Source organism: Podarcis filfolensis, assembly GCF_964270895.1.
Source record: "Podarcis filfolensis genome assembly, chromosome: 4".
Taxonomy (NCBI): domain Eukaryota; kingdom Metazoa; phylum Chordata; class Lepidosauria; order Squamata; family Lacertidae; genus Podarcis; species Podarcis filfolensis.
Genome location: NC_139607.1, coordinates 80,047,797 through 80,061,919, shown reverse-complemented (window position 1 = coordinate 80,061,919; position 14,123 = coordinate 80,047,797). Strand labels below are relative to the sequence as shown.

General features: G+C 43.7%; 1 long non-coding RNA gene across 3 annotated transcripts; it reads left to right on the top strand.

Annotated features, from left to right (window-relative positions):
• The first annotated feature begins 261 nt into the window (after window positions 1-261).
• Window positions 262-13,512, top strand: LOC310760602. 3 transcript variants are annotated; one of them, XR_014547045.1, is made up of 6 exons: window positions 262-332; window positions 4,120-4,930; window positions 6,147-6,245; window positions 8,636-8,752; window positions 11,308-11,498; window positions 12,965-13,512. It is a non-coding gene; the product is annotated as an uncharacterized lncRNA (long non-coding RNA). The 3 variants fall into 3 exon arrangements; XR_014547046.1 differs by lacking the exon at window positions 11,308-11,498 and having other exon boundaries at window positions 263-332; window positions 12,965-13,510; XR_014547047.1 differs by lacking the exons at window positions 8,636-8,752; window positions 11,308-11,498; window positions 12,965-13,512 and having other exon boundaries at window positions 264-332; window positions 6,147-6,288.
• The last annotated feature ends 611 nt before the right edge of the window (window positions 13,513-14,123 follow it).

Below are 14,123 nucleotides of genomic sequence, written 5' to 3'. Positions count from 1 at the left end.
TTATTTCTCTCCCTAACAAATGTAGAAGAACCAGTTATAAAACTTGCCAGTCACCTTATTGTGCTTCTAGTAAAGCACTTGCTATTTTTATTACTTCCTGTGATAAGCCTGCCAAGCTGGCCTGACCAGGCCACTAATGTGGCCCCAGGTTTCTCTACCAGAGCCAAAGAAGAGAATCAACAAGTGAGAGCTGCAGGACTTTCGGTGATCTCAGAGGATTGTATTGTTCAGCCATCATAATAGCACAATGCAGCACTCCAAAGAGCTTTGAGCACAATTGCAACATTAAGTGCTTTCATAAGTCATGATGGGATTCATCTTCTTTTCCAGGGGTGAGGAACATTCATTTTGGGGTGTAAGGCCTTGTATTCTTTTAGGGGTAGGTAAAGGTAAAGGCAAAGGACCCCTGGACGGTTAAGTCCAGTCATAGAATCATAGAATCATAGAATCATAGAGTTGGAAGAGACCACAAGGGCCATCGAGTCCAACCCCCTGCCAAGCAGGAAACACCATCAGAGCACTCCTGACATATGGTTGTCAAGCCTCTGCTTAAAGACCTCCAAAGAAGGAGACTCCACCACAGTCCTTGGCAGCAAATTCCACTGTCGAACAGCTCTTACTGTCAGGAAGTTCTTCCTAATGTTTAGGTGGAATCTTCTTTCTTGTAGTTTGGATCCATTGCTCCGTGTCCGCTTCTCTGGAGCAGCAGAAAACAACCTTTCTCCCTCCTCTATGTGACATCCTTTTATACATTTGAACATGGCTATCATATCACCCCTTAACCTCCTCTTCTCCAGGCTAAACATGCCCAGCTCCCTTAGCCGTTCCTCATAAGGCATCGTTTCCAGGCCTTTGACCATTTTGGTTGCCCTCCTCTGGACACGTTCCAGTTTGTCAGTGTCCTTCTTGAACTGTGGTGCCCAGAACTGGACACAGTACTCCAGGTGAGGTCTGACCAGAGCAGAATACAGTGGCACTATTACTTCCCTTGATCTACATGCTATACTCCTATTGATGCAGCCCAGAATTGCATTGGCTTTTTTAGCTGCCGCGTCACACTGTTGGCTCATGTCAAGTTTGTGGTCAACCAAGACTCCTAGATCCTTTTCACATGTACTGCTCTCAAGCCAGGTGTCACCCATCTTGTATTTGTGCCTCTCATTTTTTTTGCCCAAGTGCAATACTTTACATTTCTCCCTGTTAAAATTCATCTTGTTTGTTTTGGCCCAGTTCTCTAATCTGTCAAGGTCGTTTTGAAGTGTGATCCTGTCCTCTGGGGTGTTAGCCACCCCTCCCAGTTTGGTGTCATCTGCAAATTTGATCAGGATGCCCTTGAGTCCATCATCCAAGTAGTTGATAAAGATGTTGAATAAGACCGGGCCCAAGACAGAACCCTGTGGCACCCCACTAGTCACTATTCTCCAGGATGAAGAGGAACCATTGATGAGCACCCTTTGGGTTCGGTCAGTCAGCCAGTTACAAATCCACTGAGTGGTAGCATAGTCAAGACCGCATTTTACCAGCTTCTTTACAAGAATATCATGGGGCACCTTGTCAAAGGCAACTATGGGGTGTGGCACTCATCTCTGTGGTGCTCATCTCGCTTCAGCCAAGGGAGCTGGCATTTGTCCACAGATAGCTTTCCGGGTCATGTGGCCAGCATGACTAAACCGCTACTAGCGCAATGGGACACCGTAATGAGTGCCAGAGTGCACGGAAACGCAATTTACCTTACAGCCGCAGCGGTACCTATTTATCTACTTGCACTGGTATGCTTTTAAACTGCTAGGATGGCAGGAGCTGGGACACAGCAATGGGAGCTCACCCCGTTGTACGGATTCAAACTGCTAACCTTCCAGTCGGCAAGCCCAAGAGGCTCTGTGGTTTAAACCACTGCACCACCTGCATTTGGGGGCTACATGCAAGTGAGCCCACCTACCCACCACTTTATGCCATCCCTGCACTCTCCCCTCCTCCAATACAGAAATTCAGATGGCTTTAAATTACTTGGCAGGAGTGCCAGCTTGGCCCTGTGACCGTGGGTGCCTAGGGCCATGGGTGCCATGTGGCATGCATGGCCCTGGCACTGAAATTTGTGGGTGCCCAGCCCCTTCATAGGGAATTTTGTGGGTGCTCGAACACATAGGTCCCCAGGGAGTTGGCACCTATGTTGCTTGGCAACAGCATGCCCACAGATGTTCTCAGCCAATTCCCAGCTGCAATTTGGGAGAAGGGTTCAAGGCATGCTTTGAGAGCCACTGTGGTGTAACAGTTAAAGTGTATTGAACTAGGTGCCTGGGACACCAGGGTTCAAATCCCTACTCAGCTATACAGCTCACTGGGTGACCTTGAGCCATTCACCGCAGCTCAGCTTAATCATCCCCACAGCGTTATTATTATGAGGATAAAATAGGGTGGCAGGGAGAATGGCATACAACACTTTGAGCTCCTTGGAGGAAAAGTAGAATACAAATGTAATTAAAAAATATATGAGATGCTTTGCATGCATGAAACCCCTGGTATTTCTAATTAATATGTATTTCTGGCAGAACTGGGAAAGACCTCGGCCTGAAACTCTGGCTAGCTGCTTCCAGTCAGCTCAGTCAGTAGAGCATGGGACTCTTAGTCTCAGGGTTGTGAGTTCGAGTTCCACATTGGGCAAAAGATACCAGCATTGCAGGGAGTTGGACTACAAGATCCTCGTGGTCCCTTCTCTACACTTCCATGAGTCTGTTGATAGGCAATGCTGAGCTCAATGGGTCAGTGCTCTGGGCTCAGTACATGAAGGCTTTCTTTCTTCCACATCCTGGCCGGCCCAGCCACTGGCTCCAACATGCTGTCTTTTAACTCTCACTGGCTGTTTATGCTGATTTTTCAAATATCAAAGTGAGGATGGGGCATTCAAGCCTATCTTGACATTAAGTTTTATGTATATCTAATAATAATACCTGTTGCCCTGTGCGTTAGGCATGCTGGTATGCTACTTTAGGAAGAAAAACAGTGTTTTATACTGATATCAGATGCTATTCTCTCACTATTACTATGCAGATCCATTTGTCCTAGCTTTAGTTTTACAGATGTCTCAAGGATCTACAGAACAGGGCAGTTAAATTCACCAAATATGCTGCAATTCCAACCAGGATGAAGCTATGCTGTTTAGTGCGCATTTATAAATGTTTGTACTTAATTGCATTTGTGGTGGCACCACCTTGCATAAAAGAAAGGTACTTTGGAAAGCCACTGGTAGCTGATATAGTTATTGATTCTCAGGGAAACAGAATGTGTTTCGATCTGTCAAACCTGCAATCTTCATTGTGAATATTGATCCTCCTCTGCAGCAGTCTCATCTAATGCTTTGCACTGAAACATTGGTTCCCATTACTCAGGATAAGTGCCAGCAACACTTTCTTCAAAAAAACCCCTAAGCTGAGCACATTTGCAAGGAAGAATGAGGCACTGGGGACTCAAAGCTAGAGGTGGCCTTCTAAGTTGAAGCCCGCTGCCTCCAGCACCCCACAAAATCAACCTGCTTTGTTGCATACATAATAATAATAATAATAATAATAATAATAATAATAATAATAATAATATATTATTTATACCACGCCCATCTGGCTGAGTTTCCCCAGCCACTCTGGGCGGCTCCCAATCAAGTGTTAAAAACAATACAGCATTAAATATTAAAAACTTCCCTAAACAGGGCTGCCTTCAGATGTCTTTTAAAGATAGGATAGCTGCTTATTTCCTTCATATCTAAAGGGAGGGTGTTCCACAGGGTGGGCGCCACTACTGAGAAGGCCCTCTGTCTGGTTCCCTGTAACCTCACTTCTCGCAATGAGGGAACCGCCAGAAGGCCCTCAGCGCTGGATCTCAGTGTCCGGGCTGAACGATGGGGGTGGAGACGCTCCTTCCGGTATACAGGACCGAGGCCATTTAGGGGTTTAGAGGTCAGCACCAAGACTTTGAATTGTGCTTGGAAACATACTGGGAGCCAGTGCAGATCTCTCAGGACCAGTGTTATGTGGTACCGGCGGCCACTCCCAGTCACCAGTCTAGCTGCCTCATTCAGTAAGTGGATATTACCTTCTAACATATATTTTACTTTCCTTTTTCTCCCAGTCTTACTCACACCAGCCAGCATTTCCGCTAGAGCAATATCCCACACTTTGTACCACCAACCTCAGCCATGAAGCTCACTGTGTGAACCTGTGCAGCCCCTGGTTCTCAGCCTAACTTACCCCGCAGCCCCAGATAAATAAAGCATTGGGGAAAGGAAGTTGGAAGGGTTTTCTAAACTAAACTCTGCCAGTGCTGTTCCAAACCTTACTGCCCCCTCCCTACAGAGTCTTTTGGAGTCATCGGTAGCTGGACATCTCCACTGAATCCAAGAGCATGGCAATAATTTCTAATGACTTTCAACAATGACATCAGCCTGCGTGGAAATTGCTTAGGAAGGAGAATGAGGTCGTTGACGGGAATGTAGGAAGTGATCTTATACTAGGCTAGACAATTGTCCAACTAGTACTTCAACATGCACTTTGCGTACTCTACCATCATGGAGGAAAACTTGAAGACTGAGATGATACAACATAACTATAGAGATGGTTTGGGACAGTTTTTTAAAGGATGTGTCATTCTTGAAATTGGACTTTTGATATAGCACACCCAACCCTGCTTTGAGCATTCAGTAGCCGACACCCACTGGCCCCTTCTAAACCCGTTACATTACAAAAATTCCCATCGATACTAATAAGGCTACGTGCCAGTATGTGTCTCTATTTGCCAGCATCAGAGCCTTGTCTCAGAAGGGGACAAATTGACTTGAATGTCAAGGTTTATTATCTTCATAGGAGGAAAATACTTGCAACAAAAAAGAGCTGTTCTAGATGGACCTCCATGCCAGCATTGAGAAGTGAACAATTCCAACCCAGTGAGTCATTTTTCCTCCCCTTTCAAATACAAAGGGATATTTTTTAAGCTGTTTCACCCCAGATTAATGCCAAAAAAATGCCTTGCCTAGGAACTGCGAGGAAGCCTATATTCTCAAGATGCCCTAACTCCAGCAGCTGTTAGTGCCTTTGCTACAATTCTAATTATTTACACAGCGCCATCTGTAGTCATGACATTTTGCAGAGGATAAGACAACAGGGCTCTGCCCCAAGGAGCTTACAATATAACATTCAAACGCAGGGCTGACAATGAAGGGAGGGAAAGCAGGGCTAAACTGGGATGCATTATGCAGTTGTTGCAGCTGCACATGCTCTGACTGCAATCTAAGCCAACCTATGCACTGGGCTGAGTAGGGGGGTTGGACTAGGCGAAGGTGTCCCTCTGCCCAGCGCTGCTGGCCAGTGCTTGTCTCTGCCAGCACGAAGCTTCCCATTCTGCCCACCTTGGGGTCCCTCCCAGCTCCACAATTCTATGATTCTATGTGATCTGGTTACCTGGCGGAACTTACAGTGGCAGTAAGGGTCATGTAAGTCAAATTGTATAGTATATTAAAAGCTTTTTGTTGTCCCTCTGCCAGGCTCAGGCAGACTCAGCTGGCAGCAGCCCCACTCCTGAGAGGGGATTTAAATGGGAGAACTTATGCCAAAGGAAAATCTAGGGAAGTGCAAAGCTTATACTGGCTTTACTTAACTCGACATTAATTTCCACCGGCTTCCTATAGTTAGCATTGCTCTGTACATTTGTAGCCAATACAGCAGTTCGGAGTTTTGTTTTTCGTTGTTTTAAACTGCCCTCTGGTTTAGTAACAGTTTGTAGTCTGTGGTGTGCAGCTTAATTTTTAATTCCTTTCCATTTGTTGCAATGTGCCATGTTAATTGTTTGTGCAAGATCAACTTGCATTCAGTAGTGATGAGTAATGGCTGTAGGTTAATACTCAGCTGCAAATATATTCAGATGCAAAAAGAAAAAGGAAAAAAGGAAGCCACTGTTGTTTTCAGAAAATCTCTCTCCCTTCTTGCCAAATGGTTTTGAGGTGACATACTGAAGGGAGTCAGAACACATTTCTTTTCTGATGCACAGTGACAAAAATAAATGCCATTCACATCCTATCAAGCACTACGATTTCACCGCACCAAGCAATAAGAATGAATGGAAAATGCAACAGAAATTAAAAAATACTGTTCAATTTCTTGCAGAAAAGCTAACTGAAATCCTGAAGTGTGGGCTTTTCTCTGAAAGAAGTCTGAAATGCAGTTTTCAGTCTGAGATACTGTTACCACCATGTTATATTGTAGGTACCTACATATCCTTTTAATTAAAAGCTTTGGATGCATGCTACTAATCTTTAGTGTCTACAGATGATAAAGATCCAATATTCACAGTCAGATCTCTTAGACCAACCAAAATGTCCCAAAATAGCGAGAAAACATTTGAATTTTTCCAGAACTTTCCCTCAGGCTAGATGTAAAACAAAGCAGGGGTAGACGAGTTAGGGTTCCCTAGGAAGAGGAGTTAAACTACTCTGAGAAGAATGGGAACCTTCTAACTCTCAGCACCCTTAACAAACCACAGCTCCCAGAATTCTTTGTGGGAGATCATGACTATATCAATGTGTTTTAAATGTATGGCATTGAATATGGCCTTAATGTCAAAGTCATGGAGTCTACACTACAATCTTAAGATGGCATATGGGAGGAGATAAAAGACTTAAATAGTTTTGGCTCCACTTGGGAGGTAGGCAGGTTCTGGAGAAGTTAAAAGCTTGCTCCTTCATAGATTTCATTTGGATGTCACAGAAAGCCAAACTACAGTTTATTCCAGGACAATGTGTTGGCTCCCAGAAAGGATTTCACACCCACTTTGCTTCTCCCTGGTCCTTTTAGCACAGTGTGGCAATGCAGCTAAACCAAGATTTCAAAAGGATCATAGTTAAGAACTCTCCTTAACCACAACCTGTAACCATAGGAAAAACCTTGGCTACCATGATGTGCAAACCAGGGTCAAAGTCTGCATTGTTTTGGTTTGTCCTAATGGCCTGACCCTGGATTTTGGATTTACTTATCATGAACCAACACAGCTTACTTTGCCTAACACACCCCTTAATCCTTCTTCTACACTCAAGTCTTCCTACTCTTTCAGTGTGGTGATCAATGGTGCTGATTGCTGGGTTTGTTCTTAAACAGCTGAAGGGTACCAGGGAAAATGTGCGGAGGTACGAAAAGAAAAGTAGAATATAGTTTATGCTGCTGATGCAACTTCATAAGTGAAGGGACTGGGTATTCCTAAGGACAAAACCCCAAGATAGGGCATCGCTAAATAAAGGAGCCACCATCCCACATAAAATCAGCCAGAAGGAAATGTCAGCATCTTGAATGGAAACCAAAAGTGAAGCCACAGTACATGGGCATCTGGAAATAGACTGAATGCTAGTTTTATCACTTCTTGTGCCAACCGATTTGCAAAACAGAGGGTGGAAGATCTGGTTTGCCAACTGGGAGGAAAAGTGCAGTGAAAATTTACATAGTTTTATCTGGGGTTTTTTTATCTGTTGGTTTGAAGCACCTGCAGTCTCAAAGTATAAGGCTCTTAACTAGAGTGTTGCATCTTGACAAAGACATAATTAACATACCGCCAGGGTGGTTCTCTGCCCCACCCCCCTTGCGAAGTTGTATTCTTGTGAACTAGAATAAAGTACAATGGAAAATCTTGGCATATGCTTTATTTTAAAAATGTGCTTCCTGGTTGCTAGGCAACGGAAACGTAAAATTATTTTTGAAAAATTGAAACATGCTGTCTTGTTAATTGGGAACATAAGCTGCCCGGAAAGTGCAGTTTTGGATGTGATGCTTCCTGTGTCATTTGCATGCAATTCTTTTTTTCTGGCTGTGTTTTCTTCTGACCTCTAGTGGTACAAATAACAATTGCAGCATCAAATGCCCAGTTTTTAGGATCTCTTTACCTTTACCTGTGTCAATTACTCACACTTAAAAAGCGGTATGTGTGCTTAACCTGGCAGTGTTTATTAGTGGGGTGGGGCTATTAATCTGCATGGATCCCAATCCAAAACTTGCTCCCAGGTCAAATTGGGGTCCTGCACTCAGAATAGCCCAGTGGCTGCTCTTTGTCCCTGAAAGTGCTGTTTGCAGTAAAACAGCACTTTGTAGAGCTATTTATACTAAACAGGGGCAAGAAAAGCAGTACTATGCTGGGCCCTGATTCAGATGAGGAGCAAATTCTGAATTGGATCCTATTTTTCTTCAAAATAAATGCTGCCAGGTTAAGCACACTTAACCAACCAACCAACCACCCACAGAAAACATGAATAATGGTCACGTGTAGTTTTGCCCATTAAAACTGTGGCCTTTGTTATTTATCTGTGAATTTACAGGAACACTTTGGCAGCAATTCAGAAAGACACCAGGAGCATGGCCTCTTCATATGGGTACTCACTGTCAGATGCGAAGGGTTGAGATGATGACTCAGAAGAGGTAGCCACAACAAGAACCCTTTTAGCTGCTTGGGTGTCTGGGCGGTGATTTGAATGGGGGAGCATCCTGCCTTTTATATCAACCGAGGCATATTAAGGAGGACTGGGCAACAATTTGACAGGGTGTCATTCAAGGACTGAAAACTGGGAATTGTTATTTAATAATATACCACTGTTACTCTATTTGGATTTTCTCAGACACCAAAATATATTGGGCTGCCTCCAGCACAGCAACTCCTATGCAGCTACCATGGAGCTTTTAGATGATGAAGAGAAGGTAGAATGTGCCCCACTAAGAGGAGAAGATGAGTAACGGTAGGTCTGTTGTTTTTAAAGAAAAGATTGCCTGTTGTTGTTGTTGTTGTTGTTGTTGTTGTTCACCATCACCTATTTATTTATTTATTTATTATTGGTTGATTGATTGTTACATACATACCCTACCTTTCCTCCAAGGAGCTCAAGGTAGCATACACATGATTCTCCCTCTTCCCTTTTTAGCCTCACAACAACCCTGTGAGGTAGGATAGAATGAGAGACAGTGACTGGCCCATGGTCAGCCAGTGAACTTCATGGCCCAGCAGAGCAGGCATAGGTAAACTCGGCCCTCCAGATATTTTGGGACTACAACTCCCATCATCCCTAGCTAACAGGAACAGTGGTCAGGGGTGATGGGAATTGTAGTCTCAAAACATCTGGAGGGCTGAGTTTGCCTATGCCTGCGGTAGAGATTTGAACCCCAGTCTTCCATGTCCTGGCCTGTTACTCTTACTATCTAAAGGGTATAACAGCAGGGGTTTTAATGAGATCAAAAGCAAATATTCTTGCTTTGGTAATAAGTTAACTTTCCAAAGCCTGAATATTGAACAACTCTGGATAAGTTTCTATGGGATATCACAGTTCAGGAGGACTAACTATTTCTTTTGAGCACATCACAGTTTATGGTAGATATTGACCCACTACTTTTCCAGGGCAATTTATGAAGCTCAATGTGTCCTGCTGGGCCTCGCTACTGGCAAAGGCCACCAAATAAATATGTCGCAGAACAGGGCTGCCAACTTGAATGAAATATTGAGCAGACCCAGGTAAGCCCCACCCCGCATAATCAATCACAAGATGTGGCACATGCACACCATTTGAATGGCAATGCCCACCAACTCTGCACAAGCCTGGCCCCCTCAAATATTTTATGGGGAGGGGGGCAAAGGGACCTCAGCCCTTAAGAGCTGGCTCCTATGTTGCAGAATGTTTCTCTGAAATAGCAGATTGCAGAAAAAGATCACTATTGGTAAAGAAGCTATATTTGGGGCAGCTTGCTCACCTTGACTGATCGTTTCATCACAGAACCTAAACTTGAAATCCCCTGATCTGGAGAGATACCCTTCTCTCCATCTATCTGAATCAGTGGTGTATCATTTGACAGAGGAACAAACCACTACATGTAAGCTGTGCTGTGTTGCTGCAAAAGATGATTAATCATCTCAGATACAAGCAAATTGGCTACATCTCTGTTAATTGGGCTGTGGCGTTTCTGTTGGCTACAAGTGGCAGAAAATGGATAAAATCTATGTCTTGATTCAACATAGGCTCTCACCCGAACACATATTTACATGGTTCATTATCCTGAGATAATAGGCCCCTTAACTCACTTCAGTCTGATCTGTTTACACAACCTGCAGGTTAATCAAAAGCTGAAGGAAGTAGAAGGGAAAGGAAGGAAGGCCTGGATAATGAGATGTCCTTGACTTCCCTGGTACCGCAAAAATGCCTTGGTCATCATCTCACGCATTATTTAGATTTATAGTTCATCAGACCCAAGGGGTCAATGCAAGTAACATTATTTAGAGAGAGAAAGAAAATGGTGTGATTACATGTGTAGATGAGACAATAAAAGAAACCTTAGAATGGCCCTGAACATTGGGTACAAATGAACATAGCAACATAGGAAACTGGCTGATCCAAAGTCAAATAATTGGGTCCTTCTAGCTCAGTGATGACTAGCACTGACTGACAGAGGCTCTCCAGGATTTGAGGAAGGAGTTACTCTCTCAACCCTACCTGGAAATACCAGGGATTGAAACTGAGACTTTCTGTGTGTAAAGCAGATGCTCAACCACGGATCTATGTTTCTAAATATTAAACCTCGCAGAAGAAAAAGATGGCTAGGAAAGACCCGTGTGATTACCACCCACCCACATGGTTGCTGCATTGACTTCATGTATCAGCCTCCCCAAATCTTAACCTTTTCACTTGAGGCTAGAGTGGCCAGAAAGGGGACATGCATCACCAAAAGAGAGGACAAAAGAGGGCAGGTGTTTCCCAAAAAAAATCATATGCTAATTTACATGTATATATGCAAATGTAGAAATAATTACTAGAAAATAGAAAAACAATACATCTCGCAATATCCAGAAGGTAATGATGGATAGGCAGCTTCAAGGTCCCTTCTACTTTCTCTTCGTAACAATTCTTAATCTTTAAGCTGGGCTTGGACCAAACAGCCCCTCAGATAGAAGGACCATCATGCTTCTAAGCTGAAGTTCTTTTCTGAATACCTTCCTTATTTATTTAGGATATTTATTGCCTGCTCTTCATCACAGAAGAAATGGCCAAGACAATTGAGCAAAGTCACCAATAAAAAATACAAAACAATAAATAATAACCATACACAATGCAGCCATCAGAATCAGCAGAACTCAGTAAGTCAAGAGGCTCACACAAAGGTCCAGGGAAACAGGAAATCCTTCCTTAATGGAGGTATGTTGTGTATCTCCAACAGGAGAGAAACTTTTCTGCAATGGCTCCCCCAGTCTAAATGGCCTCCCCAAAGAGACAGGACATAACGGCTGACATCACCATTTTTCCTCCACCAGGTTAAGGCATTTCTATTTGCCCAGGCAAATGGAAGGGAATGAATCCTACTGTCCAAAGGCAAGAGGAACATCTCATTGCCATGCTCACTTTTGCATCTACCCCACCCACTCCTTACATGCAGCCCCCAGAAGGCTCCCACTGGGAAATGCAGCCCTCAGACTGACAAAGTGTTATCCACTGCTGCTTTAAGGTATCGTACCATTGACACTGAGAAATATTGGAAAATTGAGACAAAACAATTTCCTCTTAGCTCACAAAAAAATGAGACACCGGCACTAATGCTTACTAGCCTGTAACACTCTTCAGTATCTCTACTGCACTCAGTTTAAATTAAGTCCCCATTCAAAATATTTCCCTGTCATATTTGCCTATAACACTAGTAACACTTGTTAGCATCTGTCTGTCCTGAGAGACAATGGAGTGCACCTCCAGGAGTAAAATCGAACCACTGTGTTAGCAGCACCAAAGTGACTTTCCTGGGATGCAAACCTGGGCAGCGTGTATGGTGGTCCTGGGCTGCCCAGACAACAAGACCGCTGTTGCAGATTTGGTCCAAAGGAAATCAGAGCAATATGTTTGGAACCAGCTTGGCTGCAGGAGTTGCTGGAAGGAGGGATACAAGGTGCTATCCAATTGTCTTAGGGGCTCCAGATTTGTGTAGGGTTTACCCCTTAGCCTTTTCTTCTCTGGAAGATATCTTGCAAGGCAGCAGAGGTTTAGGATCAGAGTTTCCTTCTCCTAGATGGCTTCCTTCCCAGGTTGGCGAGCCCCATCTGTCCCTCACTTCCCTCTACAGCACGTGTAGACACTGTCTTATTGGCTGTTGGACCCACTATTGGTCTTGCCCGCTCTATCCATCGGAGACTATCTTCACATGCAGGGGAAGTCACTGAGGGTTTAAGACCCATTGGTTACCCTAGCAATTACCCTAGTAACAAACACTGCAGCATTCCTAGCATCACATGGTGTATAACCTAGCCAAGAGCAACCACTTTTAAACTGGTTTGTTTTTAGTGCAGAAAGGTCCGTGCTTAGTGGTAGAGCATCTCCCTTGTATGCAGAAAGTCCCTGGTTCAATCCTCAGCATCTCCAGGTATCCTCAACCTAAACCCTGGAGAGCGGCTGCCAGTCAGTGTAGGCAATACTGAACTAGATGAGCCAATGGTCTGACTTGGTATAAAGCAGCTTCCTATGTTCCTAATTTGTCCACTGTGATTCATGAGACCTCAGCCATCATGGCAAACATTTTTGGGTTATTTTGTTGCCCGGTCACCACTAATCCATGTAGCCGTTCTGGTTTTCTGTTAACATTCATCTCTGAATTGGTCCATAAGAAGTTAATTTGACACCATCTGCCATTCTTCCTGGTGTCTTCTGTGCTGTGAGTAATTTAATTTGTTCTGTTCTCTGTTTCCCCCACATTTTTCAAAGCAAGCTATTTGTTCCAGAATTTCAAAGCGCAACAATGCATCTGTAACAATTTACAGAACTCTGCCATGCAAAACTGACCTTCTCAGAAGCTTCTATTGGAGTTACCCAATAATTCCCTCCCCTATGAAAATCAATTACTTTTGAAGTTACTTGTGCTTACTTCTGAAATTTAAACCAACGATCCCTTCAATTCATGTCATATAATAGATACCAAAATTATTGCAGGCATCAAACAAAGCAGTTTCAGCCAGTAGCAGGAGAATGGCAAATGTTACAGAAAGAAGAAAGAGCATTTCAAGAGCACTAAGCAAAATGTTTTAGAAGTTCCTACAAGGATGTATTTGGACAGAAGGCTTCCTGAGAACCCAGCGGATGCTGCTCTGAACTTCATAGGTTTGCATGCTGATACATGCAACCTAGGAAGCTGTTGCATCCCCCACAGTGGCTTCTTAGCAGTTCCAGAATAAACCTTTTGTCCTTTATAGCTCTCTACAGCCTTGTTGACATCCCTGGTCTTGGCCTTTGCTCTTTGTATCACCCTAAACTCACAAAGGTATTCTGATTTGTCTCAACGCTTTGTTAGGGGACGGGTCATAGTGCAGTGCTAAAGGGCGTGGAAAAAACATCCATGTTTGGTCTCTGCCATCTCCAGGTAGGGCTCGAAAACCACATTGATCAATGGTCTGATTCAGTATAAGGCAGCTTTCTATGTATTTTCATAGGACTCCATCATTTCTCTCTTGCTGTCCACGATCCTCAGAACTCATTCCCCACAACACCTATCTGACAACACCTCTCTTTTACTTCAAATCCCTGATTAAGGCCCACTTTTTCTGTGAGGGTTTGACTTAAGATTATTATTATTATTATTATTATTATTATTATTAATCTTGCTGTGCTTCCAGAAGGAGCTCAGGGCAGCAAATAGTTCCACAATTTTAAAACGAAAACATTCTAGAACAGTTAAAACATTCCAAAAACAATGAAAGTTAAGAACAACCAAGAGAAGTCACAGTATAAAGCATTTTAAAAGGCACTGATTGCAGTAAAAAGTATTATTTCATCCTGTGATCCTGGAGTTGTACTCCAAATGCCTGGGTAAAATACAGGAATGTTTTCAAATTCTTCCTGAGAGTTAATTATGATAGAGACAGACAGGCCACACTAGAGAGGGTCTTTCACAAATGGAGAGCCACCACTGAAAAGGCCCTGCTATAGGTCAGCTTCAACCAGAGAGCTCCCAGTGGCGGCGGCACCAACAAGGCCTCACCAGCCAGTTGTAGGGTCTGAGGTGGCTGTATTAGTCCTCAACTGCAACTGAAATTAAGCCTAGGTGTGTGCAAGTGCATCTGCTTGCAAATGACTACCTTGTGAGCACTGCCTC